This window comes from Tamandua tetradactyla, chromosome 2, assembly GCF_023851605.1.
Source record: "Tamandua tetradactyla isolate mTamTet1 chromosome 2, mTamTet1.pri, whole genome shotgun sequence".
Lineage (NCBI taxonomy): Eukaryota > Metazoa > Chordata > Mammalia > Pilosa > Myrmecophagidae > Tamandua > Tamandua tetradactyla.
In genome coordinates this window covers 56,178,087-56,197,140 of record NC_135328.1, presented here as the reverse complement: position 1 = coordinate 56,197,140, position 19,054 = coordinate 56,178,087, and the positions used below count along the sequence as shown (strand labels likewise).

At 35.9% G+C, this 19,054-nt stretch overlaps 1 protein-coding gene and 1 pseudogene across 3 annotated transcripts in view; one reads left to right on the top strand and one right to left on the bottom strand.

Moving 5' to 3' along the window:
• The window catches only part of TSC1 (TSC complex subunit 1), a 90,417-nt gene that overhangs the window by 8,371 nt on the left and 62,992 nt on the right, over positions 1-19,054 (top strand). The window contains exons 2-3 of one of the 3 annotated variants that reach the window (XM_077147359.1): positions 4,488-4,550; positions 6,519-6,655. The exons of 1 other annotated variant lie outside the window; for it this stretch is intronic. The gene's annotated coding sequence lies outside the window, so the exon portion shown is untranslated. The remainder of the gene's footprint in view (positions 1-4,487; positions 4,551-6,518; positions 6,656-19,054) is intronic. One more of the 3 variants, XM_077147357.1, reaches the window with a different exon arrangement.
• On the bottom strand, positions 17,793-18,178 carry LOC143660223 (cysteine dioxygenase type 1 pseudogene; annotated as a pseudogene).

Sequence of the window (19,054 nt, the reverse complement as noted above, 5' to 3'; positions counted from 1 at the left end):
AAGGCAGGTCTGCTCACTGAATTACACACATGCGTGTGTGCCACTGAGGGCCATTGGTATTTAATGCTTAAAAGATGTTCCACATGGAAATATGATGGCCCTGTTATCAGGATCAAGAGATTTTGTTAGAGAATTGCTCAATCTGTTAGTTTATCTTTGACTGGATTATGTATTTAAATATTTGTTTCCAAGCTTTTCAGTGTTCAATGTAATTAGGCATATGCTGTTATGAAGCTTAGCTTTCATCTTCTATCTTGAATCCTGGGTTGGCTATTGAAGAAGCTGATGAAGTCTTAGGTGATGTGAACAGTATATAGTTTCCTGTTGTGTGCCAGGTACTAAGTTAGGCCCTGTGTGTCCATTGGTATACCAAACAGATGGTCCTTGTCCTCATAAAGCTTATAATTAGTCCTCAGACCAATCCTAAATATAGTTTGAAGGGCCACATTTTTTTTTTTTTTTATTATTAACGGAAAGAAAGAAAAAAAGAAAAAAAAAAAAGAAATTAACACAACATTTAGAAATCATACCGTTCTACATATGCACTCAGTAATTCTTAACATCATCACATAGATGCATGATCATCGTTTCTTAGTACATTTGCATTGGTTTAGAGGAACTAGCAATACAACAGAAAAAGATATAAAATGTTAATATAGAGAAAAGAAATAAAAGTAGTAATAATAGTAAAAAACAACAACAAAAAATACCCTATAGCTCAGATGCAGCTTCATTCAGTGTTTTAACATGATTACTTTACAATTAGGTATTATTGTGCTGTCCATTTTTGAGTTTTTGTATCTAGTCCTGTTGCACAGTCTGTATCCCTTCCGCTCCAATTACCCATTATCTTAACCCTGTTTCTAACTCCTGCTGGACTCTGTTACCAATGACATATTTCAAGTTTATTCTCGAATGTCCATTCACATCAGTGGGACCATACAGTATTTGTCCTTTAGTTTTTGGCTGGACTCACTCAGCATAATATTCTCTAGGTCCATCCATGTTATTACATGCTTCATAAATTTATCTTGTTTTAAAGCTGCATAATATTCCATCGTATGTATATACCACAGTTTATTTAGCCATTCTTCTGTTGATGGACATTTTGGCTGTTTCCATCTCTTTGCAATTGTAAATAACGCTGCTATAAACATTGGTGTGCAAATGTCCGTTTGTGTCTTTGCCCTTAAGTCTGAAGGGCCACATTTTAAAAGCAAATTGGAAGGTATATAGCATATTTAACATGGATATTTAAATATGAGATTATTTGAACAGAAAGTAGGGTAAAAAGAGGGGAGAAAGTGGAGAAATAATAGCTGTCTGCAAATAGTTTATGCTTTCACAACTTGGGTTGCATTGTTTTGAAGACAGAATAGGCCTTGTACGTTTTTTATTTTTTTTAGATCAGTAATTATTTTTATTCTCCTATTTAAAAAAGACACTTGGAACAAATAACTATAAGATGGTATGTATTATGTAGCAACAGACAAATAAAAGTTTTCTTATATCTCCACAGTAATACACTAATAAAGTTGTCACAAGGACACTCATCCTACCTACATCCCACCCTCTAAATAAAGGTCAATTCTTTTAATTCTCTACAATTTTTAACAATGGGTTCTTTAAGTGATCTGAGACTGACTCAGGAACTAAGACATCTGAATCAACAAGGTTTAAAAATTATATATATATAATAATATATATATATACAAAAGATATGATTTAGGTCAGAAACTCCCAACTAATGAATATTCTTACAGGTTTTCATTTTTTATAATTTGCACGAATAAATAATGTTCTGTCTCTGTTCAGATCTTCATGGCAAATAAAATGCAGAAAGCTGAGTACAATATATACACTTTCCTGTCCTAAAAGAAAATATAGTTATATTTAATATACAGTGAACATGCCATTAATTTTCTTAAACAAAACAACAAAATTCTAATTTTCTATACCTTGAAGGTGATGCAGCAGATGGCAGATAAATACCAAAACCATTTATGACCAAATTTAACTAATTTAGCTGATCATATGCACCCTGCCAATTTGGCTCAGAATACACCAGTTTAGGCAGTGATGAATATCCAAGTGTATTTGTTTTACTAAAATTTATCTTCAAATAATACCTGAAGACCTTTGCTAATACTTTTAATTAAATATTCCTATTTAATGATTCATTCATTGAGTGGAAATATGTACAACAATTATTTCCAACCAGGAAAAAAAAGGGGCGATTTTTTTCCCCTACCCTATACCTGGTGCCTTATGACCACTGTTCACTGAGCACATAGAAAGGTAGAAAAGGATATAAAATATTTAAAGGGCTTCATCGAAATATCCAAGCGGATTTTAAATTTACTTTTTATACCTTTTGTATTATCTGGATCCTAAGCTAATTAATTAAATTTTACTGGGTCCTTGTAATGTTAGAAAGATGACTATAAGAAAAGAAAAACTAGCTTTTATATTTTAAAATAAGCCCCCCCACACACCTACTTCCTGGGTATTTTAAAGCAAAAAAATCAATCTCATTGTTTTAGGTGGTGATGTGAAATAATTCCTAAAAAACAATTCTTATAAGCCCTTCAAACCTTTTAGGACCAGTACCAAATTCAAAGGATTTATTCAGTCTGAGGTTTCATGGAAGGTGGGAAAACAGAAACATCAGTACAAGAGGAATCAAATATAAGAAAAAGCACCAAGGGAGGAACCCCCACAGGAACATAGGCTGAAAACAATGGAGCCCAGGAGCTAGGGACCAGCAGATGCCAGCCATATGACTACCCAGCTGACCTAGGTGTTCCTGACCTACTGACCTTTCTTGAATTAAGGCATCCCTCCCTGGATGCCTTAGTTTGGACAGTTTTAGAGACTTAGAACTATATGTTTGTAACTCATTAAATTTTCCTTTTTAAAAGCCAAAAAGAAAAGTACCTAAAGATGGAGGAAAGATAGCTCTGCATTTAGAAATCATTCCATTCTACATATACAATCAGTAATTCTTAATATCATCACATAGTTGCATATTCATCATTTCTTAGTACATTTGCATCGATTTAGAAAAAGAAATAAAAAGACAACAGAATAAGAAATAAAATGATAATAGAGAGAAAAAAAAAGTGACATCATAAAATAAAAAAATTTAAAAAAAGATAGTTCTGCAGCTCTGACATTCTACCTGTCAGTGATAAATCATGCTCATGTGTTTCCATGGTCAAAAAAACTTAAGTTCTCAAAAAAAAACTAATTATTTTTTATTCTATATCTAGCACATTCTTTCGTCTTCAAAAGCCAATTAAATTTAAATTGGTAGGGGTGGGGAACATTAAAAAAATTGTGGGTGATAATCATTAAAGCATGAGATCAACTTCCTATGTGGCAAGTCTCAACTCTCCAGAAGTACAAAAAAACATCAGAAAGTCTTGTACATTTATATAAGAAATATTTTAACTCCTAGTTCCAGACACTATTGTAGCTGCTAGAGATAACAGTACTGGATGTGATGCAGTTTCTTCATGGAGTAACTTCTGGTCTAATAAGGGAGACATTTTCAATAACTAATACACTTGTTTAATTGGGTTATGGTAATAGACACAAAGAAATATAGGCTGCTAAGAAGAGTCTATAATAGGGGACCTGACCTAGTCTGGGGGATTGGGGTGGGGAAATAGAGGTCTGGGGAGGCTTCTCTCATGAAGTGAATATTTAAGCTAAGACTTTAAGGATGAAGAGTTAGCTCTTGGGGCGACAGTGATCAGAGTTTCTTGGGCATAGGGACAGCATGTACCTGGTTCCAAAATGGGAAAGAGTGTGGCTTGGCTAAAATGCTGAAATGCTAGTGGGGCAAGGTAATGGAGAGGGAGGGGGAACTGTGGTGAGTGATAAGATGATGCAGCCTACTAAGTGCTTTATGTTTTGCACTTAATTACTGTTGAGGGTAGAAGACAGCACAATCCTGCCTAATAGAGCTCACTGAGTAGTTACTACATGTCACAGACTATGCTGACTGCTATAGGATGCATCATCACATTTGATCTTCTTATTCTCACTTTACAGACTAAGAAACTAAAAGTTAGATGTTGTAGACTTAAGATAAATAGCCAGAAGTTATGTAGCTAATAAGTGGCAGAACTTGGATTTCAGTTCTGAAATTCCTGAATTTCAGAATTCCTGAATTCCTGAGCCTCCCCTGCCCATTCATTTTTAGCACTAGTATAACAGATAACTAAACAAAAAGCAGGGATTATGAGTTTAGCACAGTATAAAGAATTTTCCTGCAACCAGTTGTTCAGAAATACAGAGGGTGAGAGGCACATCGTTCCAATGATTATAAGTGTTCATTTGAGCGGAAACCAGATGGCCACCTGTCAGGGCTAGAGTAGAAAGGAGGTTGTACCAGATGTATCCTAAACTCCTTTCTGATTGCATCTGGGATTTTGCTTCATTGTAAGATTATTATATATATTTATGTCTTTTCCCTTCAGTGACCATGAAAGACACCAAGTTGACAGCACTGGAAAGTGAAGTATCAATTGTCCCCAGAACAGGTAAAGTATAAACTCATCTCAATGGTTGTGGGAAGAAGTGAGGAAATTGTCAATCTTGTCCTTGGTTGCATTAGTGCATAGATGCCTTTTTTTGTATTCAGGGAATTAACATTTATGGTTTTAGCTACTTTACAGGAACTGGAATATCAGTGCATGAAGTAATTAATGAAATTACTGTATTAATTTCTTCTTCAGTGTCAGGCATTTTGCTAAGCATTGTTTATTTTATTCTTCATAACAATGCCATTGTTATATCCTATTTTATAGATGAAAAGTCAGACTCAGAGATATTATTGTAATTTTACTAAGGTCATACCGCTGGTACTTGGTGGATTCATGACTCAAATCCAGCAAAGTATGGACTTAAATGCAAGACAGCAGTTCAGTGCTGGATTGGGTGGGTTGGTGGGTAAACACACTTAAAATGTTAGGAAAACTGTGAACCTAGATTAGTTGTCTAGGCCTCTCCCTTTCTCTCATGTCTGTTCAACATTTTGTACAACCAATAGTAGTGAATTGGTGGCACACACACATATCTTGGTGGATCCCTGGGCCTGATTATTTGAACACCTACATAAATGTATTGGATATCTTTGTACATTGTCCCCAGCTGACTCCACAGAATATTGATCAAGGGCATGTGTTTGGGTCTCCTAACTCAGAATTTACTTTGGGTAGAGAAATGGCCTGGAAAGGGGGAGCAGAATGGTTGAGTGGAGCCATTGAGAAAGGGCAAAGCAGAGCTACCTGACTCAGTTTCCTGGGGTGAAAGAGTGTGATTGAGACAAAGAGCATATAGTACAGGGCTCTGAGAGGATAAGCTGGGGAGAGAAGCTCGTTTTTTGGAGAGGAAACAGTTACACATATTGGGGAATTCTTGTAAACTACCACACGTGCTCAGTGCAAGATGCATGCTCAGAAAGACCTGCGAAGAGCCTAACTGTTCACTATGGGCTGGGTTGCATTATACTAGTAGAGTATAAACTAGTCTAAGTGTCGAATAAGAACCTCATGACAGAGCCAATCTAACTAAAACCCTGGGTAAGAAAGAGAGTCTGGCTTCCAGAGTTAGTATGTTAAATGTTCAAATGCCCTGACTTAAAGGTTTACAGGACATGCAAAGAAACAAGAAAAGCTGGCCCACTCAAAGGAACAAAATAAAACAACTTAGGAAACATAGACTTTGGAACAACTAATCAAAGACGTAAAGTCAACTCCTACATAAATTCAGTGAACTAAAGGGAAAAATTACTGTAGAGCTAAAGGAAATCAGAAAGATGACTCATGAAAAAAACAAAGGAATTATAAATGTTAAAGAGAAACCAAACAGAAATTTGGGGGATGTAAAACACAATAACGGAAATAAAAACCTCTCTACACTAGAGAGGTTCAGTAGCAGATTTGAATAGGCTGAAGAAAGAATCAGTAAACTAGAAATCTGGATAATTGAAATTATTCAGTCTAAAGTGCAGAAAGGAAAAAGTGATCAGAGCCTAAGAGACTTGTGGGACAAAAAGTGTACCACTTGTGGGACAGTGAGGTGTACTAGCATATGCATTATGGAGTTCTAAAAGAAGAGAAGAGAAAGGGGCAGAAAGAATATTTGATTAAATAATGGCCAAAAATTTCCTGAAACTGATGAAAGACATGGATATATATATCCAAGAAGCACAATAAACTCCAGATAGGATAAACTCAAAGCAACTCACCCACACCAAGACACATTATAATTAAACTGTTAAAGGTGAAAGATAAAGATAGGATCCTAAAAGCAATAAGGAAAGTGACCTATCACTTACAAGGGATCCTCGATAAGATTAAGTACTGATTTTTCATCATAAACCATCGAGGCAAAATGGTAGTCAGATAACATATTTAAAGTGATGAAAGGAAAAAATTACCAGGCAAGAATTTTGTGGCCAGCAAAACTGTCCTTCAAGAATGAGAGAGTGTTTAACACATTTCCAGATGAGCAAAAGCTGAAGTTGTATGTCATCACTAGACTTATCCTACAAGAAGTGCTTAAGGGAGTTCTTCGGGTGAAAAGGAAAGGCCACTAGACAGTAGCTTGGAGCTGTATAAAGAAAAAAAGTTCTCTATTAAAGGTAAGTACATGGCTATATACAAATGCCAGTATTATTGTGTTCTCAGTATGTAACTCTACTTTCTATTTTTTACAAGATCTAAAATACAAATGCATAACAAAATAATTGTATTTCTGTGTTATTGAGCATGCAAAATATATGGAGAGGATATGTGACCAGAACACCATAAAAAAGGGGGATTGAAGATATAGGAGCAGAGATTGTGTAGGTTGTTGAAATTAAGTTAGTATAAATTCAAACTGGATTGTTATAGATTCAGGATATTAAATATAAACCCCATGGTAACTACAAAGAAAATCTTAAAAAATATACAAAAAGGAAATGAGAAGTGGGTCAAATAATTTCACCACAAAAGATCAGCTATACACAAAAGAAGGCAGCAGTGGAGGGAAAAAAGGACATAGGACAAACAAGAAACAAATGACAAAATGGTTGAATAAGTTCTGCCTTATCAGTAATTACTTTGATGTAAATGGATTAAACTCTCCCAACAAAAGGTACAGATTGCCAGAGTGGGTTAAAAAGTGCATGATCCGAACTTTGGAAATGAAGAAGGAAAACACCTCCCAGGATGCTTCATGAAACAGGAGGCCTGGAGAGAAAGCTAGCAGATGATGCTGTGTTCACCATGTGCCCTTCCAGCTGAGGGAGAAACTGTGACTGTGTTCACCTGTGCCTTCTCAGATAAGAGAGAAACCCTGAGCTTTATCAGCTTCTTGAACCAAGGTATCTTTCCCTGGATGCCTTTGATTGTTCATTTCTATAGACTTGTTGTAATTGGGACCTTTTCTTGGCCTTAGAACTGTAAACTTGCTACTTATTAAATTCCCCTTTTTAAAAGCCATTCCATTTCTCATATATTGCATTCTGGCAGCTAGCAAACTAGAACATCACCTGTGCTTCATTTATGTAGAAGGAACATAAAAATTCCTGTACCATCCAGGACACTTGAATTTCCTCTCCTCAAGATCAACAACTAATTTCTCTTACAAAACCAGAGATCTGTAGGCTCATCAGATTGGAGTGGAAAATGACTCCATATATGCAATCTGATTTTGATATATATTCTGTAACCACATTCTTTTTTTTATTATTAATTTTAAATTTTTTTCAAATACCAAAAAAACCCACCAAACAAATGCAAGCATTCTTTGATCGTTCCGTTCTACATATATAATCAGTAATACACAATATCATCACATAGTTGCATATTCATCATTGTGATCATTTCTTGGAACATTTTCATCTATTCAGAAAAAGAAATAAAAAGAAAACAGAAAAAAAATTCATCCATATCATACCCCCACCACTCCCCTCACTGATCACCAGCATTTCAATCTAAATTTATTTTGATATTTGTTCCCCCTATTATTCATCTTTATTCTGTATGTTTTACTCATCTGTTGATAAGGTAGATAAAAGGAGCATCAGGCACAGGTTTTCACAATCACACAGTCACTTTGTGAAAGCTATATCATTATACAATCATCTTCAAGAAACATGGCTACTAGAACACAGCTCCAAATTTCCAGCAGTTCCCTCCAGCCTCTCCATTACATCTTGACTAACAAGGTGATATCTATTTAATGTGTAAGAATAACCTCCAGGATAACCTCTTGACTTTGTTTGGAAACTCTCAGTCATTGACACTTTATTTTGTCTCATTTCACTCTTCCCCCTTTTGGTCAAGAACGTCATCTCAATCCCCTGATTCTGAGTCGCAGTTCATTCTAGGGGTTTTCTCAATCCCTTGATGCTGAGTCTCAGCTCTTTCCAGGATTTCTGTCCCACGTCTGTAAACACATTCTTAAAACAAGATGAACCGTTTATTCAATCTCAAAAAAAAAAAAAAGTGCTATGATCCAACTATATGTTGTTTACAAGGAACTTATCTTACAACCAAAGGTTGTAAGTGAAAGGTTGGAAAAAAAATATTCATGAAAATAGTAACTAAAAGAGCTGAGGTGTACATACTAATATTGGACAAAAGAGACTTTAAGTTAAATCTGTTACAAGAGACAAAGGAGGATGCTATATATTGATGAAAGGGTCAATCTACCAAGAAAATATAATGATTTTAAACATATATGCACCTTATCACAGAGCCCCAAAATACATAAAGCAAGTGCTGACAAAGCTGAAGAGAGAAATAAACAGTTCTACAATGATCATTGGAGACTTTAATACACCACTTTCAATAACAAATCAACATCTACATGGAAGATCAGTAAGGAAACAGAGGACTTGAACAATACTATAAATGACTAGACCTGGCATATAGAACACCCCAACCAATAATATACATTCTTCTCAAGTGCATATGGATCATTTTCTAGGATAGATTATGTCTAGGATAGACCATATCTAGGATAGATTTTAAAAGATTGCAATCATACAAAGCATCTTCCCCAACCACAGTGGAATAAAGCTAGAAATCAATAGCAGAAGGAAACCGGAAAATTCACAAATATGTGAAAATTAAACAGTACACTCGTAGACAACCAATGTTCAAAGAAATACTCACAGAGGAATTAGAAAAATCCTAGGGATGAATGAAAAGGAAAATGCAGCATGCTAAAATGTATGAGATGCCAAAAAGGCAGTGCTCAGAGGGAAATTTATAGTTCTAAATGCTTACATTAGAAAAGGAAGAAAGATCTCAAATCAGTAACCTATTCTTACACCTGGAAGACTAGCAATAGAAGAGAAAACTAACCCCAAAGTGAGCAGAAGAAAGGAAATAATGATTAGTGTGGAGATACATGAAATAGAGAATAGAAAAGCAATAGAGAGAATTAACGAACCAAAAGTTGTTTTTTTTTAAAGTTCAATAAAACTGACAAATCTTTAGCTAGACTGAGAAAGGAAAAGAGTAAGACGATGCAAATAACTAAAATCCATAATGAAAGTGGGGACGTTATACAAATTTTGCAGAATTAAAAGGATTATAAGAGAATAGTGTGAACTGTTGTATGCCAACAAATTAGATAATCTAGATGAAATGAACACATCCTTAGAAACACATCACTTACCTGAACTGATTCAAAAAGAAATGGAAAGTCTCAGCAGACCCATAACAGTCAAAGAGATTGTCTCAGTAATCAAAACTTCCCAACAAAGAAATTCCATGGCCAGATGGCTTCACTGGTGAGTTCTACCAAAAATTCAAAGAATGAGCACCATTTCTTCTCAAACTCTTCCTACCTCATTCTATGATACTAGCATTATTTTGATACCAGAGACAGATAAAGACTTCAAAAGAAAAGAAAACTACAGACCAATTTTCCTTGTTAATATAGGTGTAAAAATCCTGAAAAAATATTAGCAAATTGAATCCAATAGCATGTTAAAATGATTATAATCATAACCAAGTGAGATTTATCACAAGATTACAAGGCTGGATCATCATAAGAAAATCAATGTGATATATACCACATTAATAGAATGAAGGAAAAAAAATCACATGATCATCTCAGTTGATGCAGAAAAGACATTTAACAAAATCCAACACCCTTTCATGATGAAAGCACTCAGAAAAATAGAAATAGAAGGTAACTTCCTTAATATGATAAAGGGCATATGGGAAAAACTTGCAGCATATATCATACTCAATGGTGATAGTCCGAAAGCCTTCCCCCACTGAGGTCAAGAACAAAACATTGATGCCCACTTTCACCACTGCTATTCAACATTGTAATGAAAGTTTTAGCCAGTGCACTTAAGAAAAATAAATAAATAAATAAATAAATAAATAAAAGGCATCCAGATGGGAAAGGAAGAAGTGAAACTCTGTATTCACAAATGACATGATCCTTTATATGAGAAATCCCAAGGAATCCACAGGAAAACTGTTGATAAACAAATTTAGCAAAGTTGCAGACCACAAAATTAATGCGCAGAAAATTAGTTGTGTTCCTATATACCAGCAAAGAGCAATCTGAAGTGGAAATTGTTTAAATTTACCATTTACCATAACGGTGAAAAGACTAAAATACCTAGTACTAAATTTAACCATGGAGGTGAAGGAGTTCTACACTGAAAACTAAAAAATACTGTTGAAAAAAAATTAAATAAGACCTAAATCAGTGGGAAGACATTTGTGTTCATGGATAAGGTAAACAATCTTAATCTTAATATTGTTAAGATATCAGAACTACCCAAAGTATTCTACAGATTTACCACAATACCCATCAAAGTTGCAGCAGCCTTTTTTTTTTTTTTTTTGCGGAAATGGAAAAGCCAATCTTCAAATTCATATGGAATCACAAGGCCCCAAATAACCAAATCAGTATTGAAAAAGAAGAATAAAGTTGGAAGACTCACAATTCAATTTCAAAGCTTACTACAAAGCCACTGTAATCAAAACATGTGGTACCAGCATAAAGATCAACCTATAGACCAATGGGATGGAATTGAGAATTAAGAAATAAGTCACATATCTATGGTCAACTGATTTTCAACAGAGGTGCCAAGTACATTAATTGAGGAGAGCAGGGTCTTTTCAATAAGCAGTGTTGGGAAAACTGGATATGCACATGCAAAATAATGAAACTGGATCCCTACCTTATATCTCATATATATAATAATTAACTCTAAATGGGCCAAAGACCTAAATGTAAATGCTAAAACCGTATGAAGAAAACATAGGGGAACCTTCATAACCTTGGATTTGGCATTGATTTCTTAGATATGACACCAAAAGCATGAAATACAAAGGAAAAAATAGATGAAAAGGACTTCATGAAAATCAAAAACTTTTGTATGTTAAGGGACTTTTTTTTTATTGTTCAAATTCAGTTTTATTAAAATTATTTGGTAGGCCGCGGTGGCCGGTGACCGATGCCCCTCCCCTGCGGGCGACTTCCTGGTCTGGTGGCGAATTCCCTGGGCCCGCTGCGGCCGGCGACCACCACAGGGTCCCCTCAAGCCGCGGCGGCTGACGCCCCCACCACGCGCGGCCCCCCGAACCAACGGAGAGAATTGGATCGGAAATCCCCAGTCCGTGGAGATCGGTGACCGGGGGGATCCCTTCCAAACACGTGAGACAAACGTGTGCCACGAACGCCACCTACTGGGCAGGATAAGAAAAGCAGAACCCAGAGATTTCACAGAAAAATCTTACAACCTTGTTGGGTCTGACACCAAGGGAAATTTGACTAAATGCCCAGATGCCAGCAGCAGAAGATAACGATCCACGATCAGAAGATTGAGAATATGGCCCAGTCAAAGGAACAAACCAATAGTTCAAATGAGATACAAGAGCTGAGACAACTAATGCTGAATATACGAACACAAATGGAAAACCTCTTCAAACATGAAATCGATAAATTGAGGGAGGACATGAAGAAGACATGGGCTGAACATAAAGAAGAAATAGAAAAACTGAAAAAACAAATCACAGAACATATGGAAGTGAAGGATAAAGTAGAAAAGATGGAAAAAGCAATGGATACCTACAATGATAGATTTAATGAGACAGAAGATAGAATTAGTGATTTGGAGGATGGAACATCTGAATTCCAAAAAGAAACAGAAACTATAGGGAAAAGAATGGAAAAATTTGAACAGGGTATCAGGGAACTCAAGGACAATATGAACCGCACAAATATACGTGTTGTGGGTGTCCCAGAAGGAGAAGAGAAGGGAAAAGGAGGAGAAAAACTAATGGAAGAAATTATCACTGAAAATTTCCCAACTCTTATGAAAGACCTAAAATTACAGATCCAAGAAGTGCAGCGCACCCCAAAGAGATTAGACCCAAATAGGCGTTCTCCAAGACACTTACTAGTTAGAATGTCAGAGGTCAAAGAGAAAGAGAGGATCTTGAAAGCAGCAAGAGAAAAACAATCCATCACATACAAGGGAAACCCAATAAGACTATGTGTAGATTTCTCAGCAGAAACCATGGAAGCTAGAAGACAGTGGGATGATATATTTAAATTACTAAAAGAGAAAAACTGCCAACCAAGACTCCTATATCCAGCAAAATTATCCTTCAAAAATGAGGGAGAAATTAAAACATTCTCAGACAAAAAGTCACTGAGAGAATTTGTGACCAAGAGACCAGCTCTGCAAGAAATACTAAAGGGAGCACTAGAGTCAGATACGAAAAGACAGAAGAGAGAGGTATGGAGAAGAGTGTAGAAAGAAAGAAAGTCAGATATGATATATATAATACAAAAGGCAAAATGGTAGAGGAAAATATTATCCAAACAGTAATAACACTAAATGTTAATGGACTGAATTCCCCAATCAAAAGACATAGACTGGCAGAATGGATTAAAAAACAGGATCCTTCTATATTCTGTCTACAGGAAACACATCTTAGACCCAAAGATAAACATAGGTTGAAAGTGAAAGGTTGGGAAAAGATATTTCATGCAAATAACAACCAGAAAAGAGCAGGAGTGGCTATACTAATATCCAACAAATTAGACTTCAAATGTAAAACAGTTAAAAGAGACAAAGAAGGACACTATGTACTAATAAAAGGAACAATTAAACAAGAAGACATAACAATCATAAATATTTACGCACCGAACCAGAATGCCCCAAAATACATGAGGAATACACTGCAAACACTGAAAAGGGAAATAGACTCATATACCATAATAGTTGGAGACTTCAATTCACCACTCTCATCAATGGACAGAACATCTAGACAGAGGATCAATAAAGAAATAGAGAATCTGAATATTACTATAAATGAGCTAGACTTAACAGACATTTATAGGACATTATATCCCACAACAGCAGGATACACCTTTTTCTCAAGTGCTCATGGATCATTCTCAAAGATAGACCATATGCTGGGTCACAAAGCAAGTCTTAACAAATTTAAAAAGATTGAAATCATACACAACACTTTCTCGGATCATAAAGAAATGAAGTTGGAAATCAATAATAGGCGGAGTGCCAGAAAATTCACAAATACGTGGAGACTCAACAACACACTCCTAAACAACAAGTGGATCAAAGAAGAAATTGCTAGAGAAATTAGCAAATACCTCTAGGCGAATGAAAATGAAAACACAACATATCAAAACTTATGGGACGCAGCAAAGGCAGTGCTAAGAGGGAAATTTATTGCCCTAAATGCCTATATCAGAAAAGAAGAAAAGGCAAAAATGCAGGAATTAACTGTCCACTTGGAAGAACTGGAGAAAGAACAGCAAACTAATCCCAAAGCAAGCAAAAGGAAAGAAATAACAAAGATTAGAGCAGAAATAAATGAAATTGAAAACATGAAAACAATAGAGAAAATCAATAAGGCCAGAATTTGGTTCTATGAGAAAATCAATAAGATTGATGGGCCCTTAGCAAGATTGACAAAAAGAAGAAGAGAGAGGATGCAAATAAATAAGATCAGAAATGGAAGAGGAGACATGACTACTGACCTCACAGAAATAAAGGAGGTAATAACAGGATACTATGAACAACTTTTTGCTAATAAATACAACAATTTAGAGGAAATGGACGGGTTCCTGGAAAGACATGAACAACCAACTTTGACTCAAGAAGACATAGATGACCTCAACAAACCAATCACAAGTAAAGAAATTGAATTAGTCATTCAAAAGCTTCCTAAAAAGAAAAGTCCAGGACCAGACGGCTTCACATCTGAATTCTATCAAACATTCCAGAAAGAATTAGTACCAACTCTCCTCAAACTCTTCAAAAAAATCGAAGCGGAGGGAAAACTACCTAATTCATTCTATGAAGCCAACATCACCCTCATACCAAAACCAGGCAAAGATATTACAAAAAAAGAAAACTACAGGCCAATCTCTCTAATGAATATAGATGCAAAAATCCTCAATAAAATTCTAGCAAATCGTATCCAGCAACACATTAAAAGAATTATACATAATGACCAAGTAGGATTCATCCCAGGTATGCAAGGATGGTTCAACATAAGAAAATCAATTAATGTAATACACCATATCAACAAATCAAAGCAGAAAAATCACATGATCATCTCAATTGATGCAGAGAAGGCATTTGACAAGATTCAACATCCTTTCCTGTTGAAAACACTTCAAAGGATAGGAATACAAGGGAACTTCCTTAAAATGTTAGAGGGAATATATGAAAAACCCACAGCTAATATCATCCTCAATGGAGAAAAATTGAAAACTTTCCCCCTAAGATCAGGAACAAGACAAGGATGTCCACTATCACCATAATTATTCAACATTGTGTTGGAGGTTCTAGCCAGAGCAATTAGACAAGAAAAAGAAATACAAGGCATCAAAATTGGAAAGGAAGAAGTAAAACTATCACTGTTTGCAGACGATATGATACTATACGTCGAAAACCCGGAAAAATCCACAACAAAACTACTAGAGCTAATAAATGAGTACAGCAAAGTAGCAGGTTACAAGATCAACATTCAAAAATCTGTAGCATTTCTATACACTAGCAATGAACAAGCGGAGGGGGAAATCAAGAAACGAATCCCATTTACAATTGCAACTAAAAGAATAAAATACCTAGGAATAAATTTAACTAAAGAGACAAAAAACCTATATAAAGAAAACTACAAAAAACTGCTAAAAGAAATCACAGAAGACCTAAATAGATGGAAGGGCATACCGTGTTCATGGATTGGAAGACTAAAAATAGTTAAGATGTCAATCCTACCTAAATTGATTTACAGATTCAATGCAATACCAATCAAAATCCCAACAACATATTTTTCAGAAATAGAAAAACCAATAAGCAAATTTATCTGGAAGGGCAGAGTGCCCCGAATTGCTAAAAACATCTTGAGGAAAAAAAACGAAGCTGGAGGTCTTGCACTGCCTGACATTAAGGCATATTATGAAGCCACAGTGGTCAAAACAGCATGGTATTGGCATAAAGATAGATATATCGACCAATGGAATCAAATAGAGTGCTCAGATATAGACCCTCTCATCTATGGACATTTGATCTTTGATAAGGCAGTCAAGCCAACTCACCTGGGACAGAACAGTCTCTTCAATAAATGGTGCCTACAGAACTGAATATCCATATGCAAAAGAATGAAAGAAGACCCATATCTCACACCCTACACAAAAGTTAACTCAAAATGGATCAAAGATCTAAACATTAGGTCTAAGACCATAAAACAGTTAGAGGAAAATGTAGGGAGATATCTTATGAATCTTACAATTGGAGGCAGTTTTATGGACCTTAAACCTAAAGCAAGAGCACTGAAGAAGGAAATAAATAAATGGGAACTCCTCAAAATTAAACACTTTTGTGCATCAAAGAACTTCATCAAGAAAGTAGAAAGACAGCCTACAGAATGGGAAACAATATTTGGAAACGACATATCAGATAAAGGTCTAGTATCCAGAATTTATAAAGAGATTGTTCAACTCAACAACAAAAAGACAGCCAACCCAATTACAAATTGGGAAAAAGACTTGAGTAGACACCTCTCAGAGGAGGAAATACAAATGGCCAAAAGGCACATGAAGAGATGCTCAATGTCCCTGGCCATTAGAGAAATGCAAATCAAAACCACAATGAGATATCATCTCACACCCACCAGAATGGCCATTATCAACAAAACAGAAAATGACAAGTGCTGGAGAGGATGCGGTGAAAGAGGCACACATATCCACTGTTGGTGGGAATGTCAAATGGTGCAACCACTGTGGAAGGCAGTTTGGCAGTTCCTCAAAAAGCTGAATATAGAATTGCCATACGACCCAGCAATACCATTGCTGGGAATCTACTCAAAGGAATTAAGGGCAAAAACTCAAGCGGACATTTGCACACCAATGTTTATAGTAGCGTTATTTACAATTGCAAAGAGATGGAAACAGCCAAAATGTCCATCAACAGACGAGTGGCTAAACAAACTGTGGTATATACATACGATGGAATATTATGCAGCTTTAAGACAGGATAAAATTATGAAGCATGTAATAACATGGATGGACCTAGAGAACATTATGCTGAGTGAGTCTAGCCAAAAACTAAAAGACAAATACTGTATGGTCCCACTGATGTGAACGGACATTCGAGAATAAACTTGAAATATGTCATTGGTAACAGAGTTCAGCAGGAGTTAGAAACAGGGTAAGATAATGGGTAATTGGAGCTGATGGGATACAGACTGTGCAACAGGACTAGATACAAAAACTCAAAAATGGACAGCACAATAATACCTAATTGTAAAGTAATCATGTTAAAACACTGAATGAAGCTGCATCCGAGCTATACGTTTTTGTTTTGTTTTGTTTTGTTCTTACTATTATTACTTTTATTTTTTTTCTCTATATTAACATTCTATATCTTTTTTGGTTGTGTTGCTAGTTCTTCTAAACCGATGCAAATGTACTAAGAAACGATGATCATGCATCTATGTGATGATGTTAAGAATTACTGATTGCATATGTAGAATTGTATGATTTCTAAATGTTGGGTTAATTTCTTTTTTTCCGTTAATTAATAAAAAAAATTATTTGGTAATTTTGGTAGCAATACAAAGTCATTGACTGTTAACTACTGGAACATTAGACTTGAGTTTATGTTTTGGCTTATTGTAGGTTTGGGTGCATGTACTCTCTAGATCTCCTGACCTGCATTTCATTACCTAATGACAGAGTGTCTTAAGTTTCTTGATGTATAATAACCTACTATTCATAGGAAATAAATTTGTAAAATAAGATTGCAAAAAATAAAATCTACAGATCTAAAAAAAATTCCCTTCAAACATTTAGAACATACAGAGAATATTAAAGACATATACAATTAGTCCTCCAGGTAGTAAGGCAGGCATTTGATGTCTTTAGTTTCTTGATTTTACTTATTATAGTTCGGATATCAAAGATATGCCAAAAGCTGTAAAAATTTTTATCGACATTCCTGGTATGGTTCTAAAGGCATTAGAGAACAGAATCAGGAGAGCACTTGATTTGACCTTTAAAATCACAATGACTTTTTTCTTCGGCAGTAGCTCAGGACACTATTTGCTCACTTGATGCCTTACAATTAGCATCTGCCCTAGAGTGGATCTAAGTATTGGCTTATTTAAGTGTATTACTGGACAGCATGTGGTAGGATATGCTGTCCAGCCTTTCTCTCCATAGCAAAATGTTCAGCAGACCATAAAATAAAGCTTCAGAGGCTTTGGTGCTTCTTAGTTGTTCTTCAGTGAACCTGAATTTGTAAATGGAGTCCTGATTCCAAATTTGCTATGAAATGTCATGGTAATTTTGTTTTTATGTGCTTTTTTTTATCAAAAGCGTGGCATGTATCAAAAGGTGGACTGTACAAGTGAAAGCTCACAGCAGGTTCCATATGGCTGATATTCTCTACCCAGTGTATAGCAATTGGAATCATAAATGTAGACACACTGGTTTTCCGTAAGGATTCTTTTAAACCTCTTGATCATCCCATTGGATTTTTTTATCAGGCCTGGCAAAGTATCTCCTTTAGATTTCCCTTCAGCATCTTCAGAAAGCAGTGGGAATCAGTGTGATCATGTATACTGCTGCTATGTCCTCTGCCCCAACACAGAATCATCAGATTAAATTTTCCATTTCCTTGATCCACAAGAATTTGAGTATACCTGTATTGGCTGAACTTGGTGTACACTGCACTACTTGCTCTTGTAGGCTTCCTTAATGGCCTGCACCTCCTCCACATCTTGTCACCAGTGAAGAGCTGGTGCAGAATGCGGATTAGGTCAGCTAAGGTCCATGGCTTTAGCCCCTTTGTCTGCTCTACACTGCATGAAGCTGGCAGTACACGCCTCTCACTGCTGGGCTGTGGTGGAGAAATTGAGTCAGCCACAAAGCCAAAGGGTAAGCCTTTGCTGCCCATTAGACAGCTGCAGGCACACACACGCAAAATCCCCAAATGTTCGAGTCCCCAAATGCAAAGAAACCCTTACAGAGATATCAAGAGACCCCCGACAGCATGGCAGGTCTGAGCTTGCTGGGGATGCATGACACACTCAACTCAGGACCACATCTGCCTAAGGGACATTATTGAGAAAGTAAAAAAAACAACCTACAGCATGGGAGAAAATAATAGCCAGTGATGTATCCGACAAGGGTTTAATAGCCAGAATATATAAAGAACTACTACAGCTCAACAACAAAATAACAATAACCCAATTTAAAAATGTCCAAAAGACTTAAATAGACATTTATCCAAAGAAAGTATACAAATGGCCAATATACATATGGAAAGATGCCCAGAATCATCAGAGTCATCAGGGAAATGCAAACAAAACCACAGTAACAAAGCCTCCCATCTACTAGGGTGGCTATTATTAAAGACACAGAAAATAACAAGCATTAATAAGGATGCAGAGAAATGGGAACTTTATGTATTATTGGTGGAGTTATAAAATAGTGCTGTCATTGTGGAAATCAGTTTGGCAGTTCCTCAGAG